Below are 9478 nucleotides of genomic sequence, written 5' to 3'. Positions count from 1 at the left end.
ACAGAACTAGCTACTTTATTTTAGTAAGAAAATTAATAGAACAAGTTTATTTTTAATAAATGCTTAGTTGAATTAGTTGAATTAATAGAACTAGTTGAATTAATAGAAGTAGTTGAATTAGTTGAATTAATAGAACTAGTAAGTGTTTAATGTTTCACCTATATGAACATAGGAAATGTCGTCTGACGACAAAAAGATTTCATTATGTGCGAATACTGTGAAGACTAGCGCGGCCTGTGCGATGGAAATTTCCTTGTTGATGATAGGAGCTTCAGCATCAAGCTGGATGAGACCTTCGAAGTGGATACAGTAAGTCACAACGACAAGTCTTTTTTCGTAATTAAGCATGACTTATATATGCTTCATTTGCTTCAACTTATAATTTTAAATTTTCACTATTCTACTAGCGCATCCCTTGCCATGCAAGAATTTTTGTCTTAGATAAGATAGGTTTCAGTGCTATGGAAACTATGGAGGTACAGAGAGTTTACCTGAAGACCGAGCATGGTTATACTTTCAACGTCAAATTATACAATGCAGACACGTACACCTATTTTGAATGCAAAACTTGGCAAGCACTATGCAAGGCTTATGCATTTGAGCCTGATATGGTTATCACCTTTGATATTCGTCCAGAAGATGATATTGAAGGTAATAGAGACATCTTGGTCGATGTGCAGACGCCTCCAGTTCTACCATTATGTGAGTTTCTCAACCGTATTTATGTCTTTGATATTGTTTATTCAAAAATAGTTGACAACTAATTTCTATTGACAGCTTATTTCCATTCAAGCAAACATGTCCGGTGCTTGGTAGACAGGACCTACTACTATCCCGGAGCTGAACTAAACTGCGAGGAGATAAGTCATTATGTTTCATGGCTTGAGGATCTTCATACTGTCAAGACAAATTTTCTTCCTGCACTTAGAAATGTTAGTACTTAAAACGTGCGACCAATAGTTATCGTATTGAACTACGGTCACATCTATTTAAGAAAGATGGTAAGATTTTTACTATTTGTCATCGGTGCATCCTTTGCATACATTAATTTTTTTGCTAAACTTTCATTGCTAAGTATATTAATTACTATACGATGTTCTTCAACAGGGACTCCCGATGACAGTTGTGCCTCAGTGGATCGAGACTAAAGGTCACATGTCAATGGTTAGCTTACGGCCAAGATATCCTACATTCCACATGAGTGCATTCAGGATTTCTAAAAGCGATGAATGCTTAATAGTGAAAGATTGGAGCAAAATTGTTAACGATCCCACAGAAGTACTAGGGGGCAGCAATGAGAAGCGCAGCCCACGATTAGGAGACAGGTGCATCTGCATGCTCCAGTATGATGAATCAGGAGAGCTATACATGTTCTATGCTATTTTACCTGAGAGAGAGCAGCAAGAGTGATTTAGCTAGTTCATGCTCTTAGTACTTGTCCTCTCATGTCCGTGTTCTTCGTCCTGAACTTAATCTCAAAGAGTGATTTGCTTTTGTGGTGTTATGAACGCTTATAATATCATGACCATGTTGAACTCGATGATATCTTTGCTTCTGGTACAAGTGAATGTTTCTTTTTTAAGCTAGTGTTGGTGGTGATTAGATAGCGGTAATGACTATGATGATTAAACAGTGGTAATGACGACTATGATGATTTTTAGCTAGCTAGTATACTGTTGTTGATGATATGATGCAAGAGTTTTTATATTAATATGATGATGAGTTATTATATCATTTATGAAAGAAACCGCAGATTAGTTTCAGCTGGATGGATCCTAGCTAAGTGATCAAGTATATGCCATATACTTGATCAAGTATAATATGGATATGGCATATACTTGATCACTTAGCTAGGATCCACATGCATCCAGTCGAAACTAATCTGCGGTACTTTCACCTAATGATTTAACAACTCATTATAATGTAAAATAATCACTAAACTAAATTGAAAACACAAAATTAAAGGAAAAATAAAAAATAAAACCAAAACACCCCCAAACATTTAGTACCGGTTGGTGTTACCAACCGGTACTAATGTCCTACACGCACCCGGGCCTGGCTCGTGCCACGTGGTGGCACTTTAGCGCCGGTTCGTGATGAACCGATACTAAAGGGGCGGGGGACCTTTAGTCCCCACTCTTTAGTGCCGGTTGTGGAACCGGCACTAAAGGCCCTTACGAACCGGCGCTAAAGCCCGATTCTGCACTAGTGTAGGATGGATGTACTTGAAAAAACAGGTTCATAAGTCTACCTTTGGATCGAGAGTACATTCCTTTTGAATGGTTTAATATAGACAACTCAAAATCTGCATGCAATGTGTGACCTGGCTCCAAGCATACCCGGGATATTCCGAGGGAAAGAGCAACATATGGATTTCCTTTATCGTCTTGACTATGCTTTGGAGTCACTTGAACATCATATTTGTTCTTTTGGAGTCACTTGATTGTGCTTTGGAGTCACTTGTAGGCACCTGGGAAGGGAATTGAAGAAAACGAAGTAAGTCTAGAAGTCATAACTGAATCAAGCCTAATTTCTTCACTTCATGCATCCTATCAAGCTTCATTGTCTGGCTGTTTTCATCGGTTTGGGTGATTGTGATTGACATTCTAACCTGACCGAAACATGATTTGTGAGTAATCAACACCCTAAATTATTATGTACTTAGCTAACAGACTGTTACTATATCCACTACTATAAAAAAATCAGATCATGCATATTTATACATCTAATACGTTAATTTTGTAAAGCTCCGTTTGCTTTGTGATGCGTACCATTGGTACCCAGAGCAGTGAAAAGGAGTAGATGACGCCGACGTAGCTTCCGTCTCAAGTAGCGCTGAGAAATCATGAACCTTCCATTCCAAATCTGGAACATGGGTCTTTCCTAGCGGTGCGGGGGCTGAAATTTGACAAGTGCATAAATCAAAGTTACATAATAGAGGAAAAAAGTAGTGTGGTATGAGCAAATTTATGTGCAGGTTGCAGTTGCAGATAAACAAATTCACTTCTTCTTCGATACAACCCCTTAGACATATCCACGGACCAGATCTATCTATACCTCTTCATTAAGAAAGGGTAGGATGGTCCTTTTACGAAATACGTCACCCGGACCGTACAGGGAGCAGTAAACTGGACCGGCCCAGTAGCAAACGACGTGCGTGGTGGACTTGCAGTTTTGTGACTTGTAGTGAAACAGTGAAAAATCTAAAAAGAATTGCTTCAAGCAGGATTTATACATCTAATACGTTAATTTTGTAAAGCTCCGTTTGCTTTGTGATGCGTACCATTGGTACCCAGAGCAGTGAAAAGGAGTAGATGACGCCGACGTAGCTTCCGTCTCAAGTAGCGCTGAGAAATCATGAACCTTCCATTCCAAATCTGGAACATGGGTCTTTCCTAGCGGTGCGGGGGCTGAAATTTGACAAGTGCATAAATCAAAGTTACATAATAGAGGAAAAAAGTAGTGTGGTATGAGCAAATTTATGTGCAGGTTGCAGTTGCAGATAAACAAATTCACTTCTTCTTCGATACAACCCCTTAGACATATCCACGGACCAGATCTATCTATACCTCTTCATTAAGAAAGGGTAGGATGGTCCTTTTACGAAATACGTCACCCGGACCGTACAGGGAGCAGTAAACTGGACCGGCCCAGTAGCAAACGACGTGCGTGGTGGACTTGCAGTTTTGTGACTTGTAGTGAAACAGTGAAAAATCTAAAAAGAATTGCTTCAAGCAGGATTCGAACACAAGACCTCCCACGTCAACACAATCCAGCACAACCACTAGAATGAGACACCCATATTAACTAATTGGCAGCGCGGGTTTTAAGAAGTATGACCAGTGACATATTTGACGATTTTTGTGCATATTAGGACGTGACTTTTTTTAAATGCGGACATTTTTCCAGATTGTAAACAAAAGTTTTAAAATTCAAACAAAATTTCCGAAAAGCGGAACACATTTATAAACTCCGAACCAATTTAAAATAATGAGACTTTTTTAAAATCCTGACAATTTCTTAAAACACAAACTATTTTGAAAATTTAAACTTGTTTGAAAATGTGACCATTTTTTGGTATTTTTGAACTTTTTTAAAAATATGAATAAATAAATAAATACGTTGAACATTTTTCAAAGTTTGCAATTTTGAAAAACAAAAAGATTCATGAACCTTTTTAAACATTCCCGAAACAGGTAAAAATCGGCCTGAAACCATCTAAAAGGTTCATGTTCACTCGTATCGATTGGGTGTGTGAGAAACAACGACTATTTGACGTAATAAGCATCAAATAGAGTTTCCCCCAACAGGCGCTCGATGGGATCGTTGCCGTCCCCTAGTTAAGCCAATGGCTAAACATTGTTTTCTATTTTTTTGTTAATTCTTTTTGAAACTTGTTCAAAAAGTTGGAAAAATTATTTAGAATACCCTAAAATGTTCTTGTTTTCAAAAAAAATTAGAATTTTTAAAAATATTCTGGAATCTCAAAAAATGTTTGTGTTTTCGAATATTTTGTTCACAAATAGAATAAATGCTTGTGTTTCCAAAAAAATGATAATTTGATAGAAAAGTACGTTGTTTCCTATTTTTGTCAAAATTTTCATCAATTGTTGGGAATTTGTTATCAACTGTGGAAAAGGTGTTCAAACTTGTAAAACTTTCATACACAAATTGAAATTTCAAAATTGTTCACAAATTTCAAGAGATGGTTAGTTCACAATAAAATGCTCATGTTGGTTGATAATGGCAGAAGTTACAAATAACATAAGCTTTCAAATTGGGAAAAACTACATGCTCACAGGACTCGTCTGGCCTAGTTTAGCACACTTCTCTCAACTAGCGGTTTTTTGGACTATGGATAATTGATCCCAACTTTTTTTAGCAGCCTGGTACGGACACATGAGGCATCCATGCCAGGTTTGAACGAATTCCGACATCGTTTGCATGTTGCGACACGTCCGACCATTTATCGGTCCTTTTCACCAAGAAAACTCCAGAAAAGGATTTTTTTTGAAAACTCAAACAACTTGGCATGGTGCCTAAAATTGTCCATATAAGCTCATGGAATAAATTTGGGTCATGTGTGATGGATGTCGAAAAAATGGTCTCGAACGGACCCTTCTCGCCTACCTGAACACTCTTCATTGAATATGATCTATTTTTTGACATGCATGAAATGATCTAACTTTTGTCAGCAGGTGGGCATGCCCATGGTAGGCATCCATGTCATGTTTGAATGAATTCCTACACTGTATGCAAGTTTCATCACGTTTGACCATATATTGACCATTTTCACTAAGAAAACTCCAAAAAAATGAAAAAATTGTCGAAAATTCAAATAACTTGCCATGGCGCTTTGATTCGGTCATACAAGGCCATGAAAAAAATGGACTCTCAAATGGGCCGTTTTGGCCTATTCGAACCCCTCTGTTGAACATGGTTATTTTTGGACATGCATGAATAGACCCCAACTTTTGCAAGCAGGTGGGCATGCCCATGGTAGGCATGTATGCCATGTTTGAACGTATTCCGACACCGTGTGAAAGTTGCATCACATATAGACATTTTTCATCGAGAAAACTTCAGAAAATGCAAGAATTGTCGAAAATTGAAACAGCTTGGCATGGTGCCTTGAATTGGCCATACAAGACCAAGAAAAAGATGGAGCCATTTTAGGGATGTCGAGAAATGAAGTGCTCCCAAACGGACCGTTCTTGCCTACCCAAACACCCTCGGTTGAACACGGTATATTTTTTAACATGTAAGAAATGAACCCAACTTTTGAAAGAAGGTGGACACACCCTCGGTTGAAGTTGGGGCCAATTCAAGGATGTCGAGAAACAACGAGCTCTCAAACAGAGCCTTCTGCCTTACTTGCACACCTTACGTTGAACATGGTTTAGTTTTAGAAATTCTTGAAATGACCCCAACTTCTAGAAATAGGTAGGCATTCATGCCAGGTTTGCACAATTTCCGACACCATATACAAGCTACGACACGTCTGACCATTTATTAGTCTTTTTGACCCAAAAAACTCTAGTAAATGCAAAATTTGTTGAAAAATAAAACAACTTGCCATGATGCCTTGAATTGGTCATACAAGCCAATAAAAAATTAGGTTCATTTGACTGATGCTGAGAAACAACGTGCTATAAAACGGTCCCTTCTGGCTTACCCGGACAACCTACGTTGCATATGTTTGGGACATTCTTGATATGATCACAACTTTTGCTAGCAGGTGGGCCTGCCTATAGTAAGCATCTATGCTAAGTTTGGAAAATATATTTAAAATCATAATTTAGGTAGGTACTTAAAACTGTTTTTAAGTTTTTAACATAACTAATAAATAATAAGGGACAAAATTGAAAACTACAAAGGCTTTTTAAAAAAACATTTAATAAATGTTTGAAGGAAAAATAATTTAAAATCATAGTTTAATCACCCGGTCCGATCTCATCAACAACTTCACCGTGTCAGTTCACAACGCACCCTCGGTCGGCAGTGGCTACGAGCTTGTACAATAAAGAACGTAAGGAGGCAAGCACATGGATACCAGACTTGAAGCTAATATTATGGTGAATACGTAATACGTGTGATATGAGAATATGAATCCTATGATTTTGGAGATGGGAATGAAGCAAATATTTAGGTAGTTGGAAACATGTTATACAGACCAATGAAGCGTGTTAATTTTGAGTTGATGTGGAGGCAAAATTTGAGCGTAGTTTTGGTGCACTGCAAATGAATACAGACGAAATTTTTTGGTGTCTTTTTAGTTGCACAGGAAGTAATTTTTGGTAACATTGGATACAAATTTTGCTAGATTGATTATTTTCCTTTAAAATCTTGAATTAGTTTTCTAAGATTTATTTTGCTTCCTTAAATCAGTGATTTGTTTCCCAACTCTCGTGATCTATGGGCAGTTATTAGTTTCCACCAATCACATAAGGAAAAAGCTTTGCTGGCGCACGTTCTATGCCTTCCAATCGGATTTGTGTGTCAGTTTCTACAAATCGAATGATGACGAAGTATTTCGCCTAAAAAAAGAATGATGACGAAGTGGTCTGATCTGATCCCTAGCGTTTCTCTTTTTTTAGCGTCACATCTGCCGCGTGAACAAGAAGAATAAAATGTCGTAGGTAGCACAGCAGCCCGAGCTGTCCCAGTTGGTTCTGTTAGAGGATTGATACTGAGAGGTAACAAGTGCGAATCTCAATACCAGCAGCTACTTTTGAATGTTAAGGAAAATATTAATGGGTGAGCTATTTTTGAATGTTAAGGAAAATATTAATGGGCGAGCCCAGGACGCGAGAATGTTAAAGAAAATATTAATGGGCGAGCCCAGGACGCGAGAATGTTAAAGAAAATATTAATGGGCCGAGCCCAGGACGCGAGGGGGCGTCTGGTGAACAAACATACGACGTATACGCCTCAGCGGGCACTATCGTACATTTAAAAATGAATACAATATGTGAAATGTCTGTACTACCTTTTATACGTTTTAAGGAGGGTTGTACCGAAGCGGGACTCAAACAAATTTATGTCTTGCATACGGTGATTTGTGAGAAGTGGCCAATAATATATTGTGGTATTTATCATGTCATGAATCTTGGGTACAAACGACAGTACATGCACTTCTCTCTTCTTTTTTGTTTGTAGGCCACTTTTCTCATGTCTATAAATAATATTTTTTTCGAAAAGGATGTCTATAAATAAATAGCGAGAACTAAGTGCTAGCTCAGTGGCAGGAGTTCAGGTGTTAAACCACCCCGTCCACCCACCCACCGCGCTTGAACCCCCCATGGGGACTCCGCCGGGGCGCTATCTGAGTTTATTCGCGGGAGAGAGTTCTCACTTCTGCCTAACAGCGGAAAGTTAAGGGAGGAATCCTTAGCCCCTTTTTCCAACACATGAGTATGCAGTCATCTCGTCAGTTCATCGGCATGATGGTGACGGCAAGTGCTTCCCCAATTTAAAGCTACAACGTCGTATTTTTAGCCTGGCATGTACTTGAAAGGGATTGTTGTGGATTGCGTCTGAGTTTTTTGTTTATAGCAGGAACAGTCTGAAGCTGAATTGGGCGGACAAGTGAAACATACCTGTGCTGCCGGAGTTGCCCATAGCTCCGCCCCTTGCTCCTGGCCTGCAAGTGAAATCCATGCATAGTAAGGGCATGTACGTTGTACACTGCATATGTATAGGACTAGGGTCTGTATTTATATCGTTGTATCTCTCTCTCCCCCCGTATATTTGTATATCTTGGGAGACAAGTAGAGGCCGGTTCACCCTGTACCTATATATGTGCACCATGCACACGATCAATGATTGTCGATTCGTGCAATCCCATTCTTCCTAACTAACATGGTATCAGTTTAGCACGCCGATCCCTTTCCCACCTTCCGCACTAGCCGCCGTCGCGCACTACAGCAGCCGCTGCCGCCTCCCTTGCGCCGCCGCCGCCGCTGTCCACCGCCGCTGCCGCGCCCTCCCTTTCCCTCGCAGCCGCCGCTTTCCCCTCTGTCGCCGCTGCCCTCCTCCCCAAGTTGCCGCCGCGCCCCCCCAAACCCTAACCCTACCCCGCGCCGCCGCCACTCTCCCCCTCCCACCCGAGACGCCGCACCCCTCCCCTTGTCGCCGCTCCCATGGCGTCCCCTCAATCCAGCAACTCCAATCCGTTCGCCGGACTCGTACCCGACGCCACCGCCGTCCGTGATCTCGACATCCACACCCGGGTTCCCATCAAGCTTGATCAGTCCAACTCCTCGTACTACGCATGGAAGACCTACTTCGACCTCGTCTTCCGCGAGTACCACCTCCTCGAGCACGTCGACGGGACCGTGGATGGCGATCTCATGGTGGATGATCCGGACTGGGCGGCCATTGAGGCCTCTCTCATCCGGTGGTTCTACCTCACCGTCTCCCCGGACATCTTCCACACGGTCGTCTCGGAGGATGACGACGCGTGTGCCGTATGGACCAAGATCAACAACCTCTTCACCGATAACAAGCTTCAACGTCTTGTGTTTTTGCAGCAGGAATTTTTCGGGTGCCACCAAGATGATTCCTCCATCGATGACTACTGCATGCGTCTCAAGCGCCTCGCCGATGAGCTCCGTGATATCGGCGCCAAGGTGTCGGACGCGCTCATGCTTAGCACCCTCACCGCCGGCCTCAATGAGGACTTCGGCAACGTGGCTTCGAACCTCTCCCTGCTGCCGAACCCGACTTTCAAGTCCGTCACCGCGTACTTACGCTTAGAGGAACAGCGGATGAAGAAGGTCAAGGCCCGCGTCCACCACACCGCCCTCGCCGTCGGGACATCTCGCGGGCAGCCGCAGCCCGCCCCGCCCCAACCGCGTCTGTCGGCGCCACCGGGGTACTACCCCCTCCCGCCCACTCCGCCCGCACCTCCCGCTCCTCAGCAGCAGCAGCAGGGCGGGGACGGCGGTCGTTCCCAGCAGTAGCAGCACCAGCCGCC

At 41.8% G+C, this 9478-nt stretch overlaps 1 long non-coding RNA gene across 1 annotated transcript in view; it reads right to left on the bottom strand.

Annotated features, from left to right (window-relative positions):
* Nucleotides 1-3288: 3288 nt before the first annotated feature.
* Nucleotides 3289-9478, bottom strand: part of LOC123175405 (uncharacterized) — a 12907-nt gene continuing 6717 nt past the window's right edge. The window contains exons 2-3 of the long non-coding RNA XR_006487879.1: nucleotides 8100-8143; nucleotides 3289-3410 (exon numbers count right to left, since the gene is read on the bottom strand). This is a non-coding gene — a long non-coding RNA (uncharacterized lncRNA). The remainder of the gene's footprint in view (nucleotides 3411-8099; nucleotides 8144-9478) is intronic.

This window comes from Triticum aestivum, chromosome 1D, assembly GCF_018294505.1.
Source record: "Triticum aestivum cultivar Chinese Spring chromosome 1D, IWGSC CS RefSeq v2.1, whole genome shotgun sequence".
Classification (NCBI taxonomy): domain Eukaryota; kingdom Viridiplantae; phylum Streptophyta; class Magnoliopsida; order Poales; family Poaceae; genus Triticum; species Triticum aestivum.
This window is presented reverse-complemented; position numbering and strand designations above follow the sequence as displayed.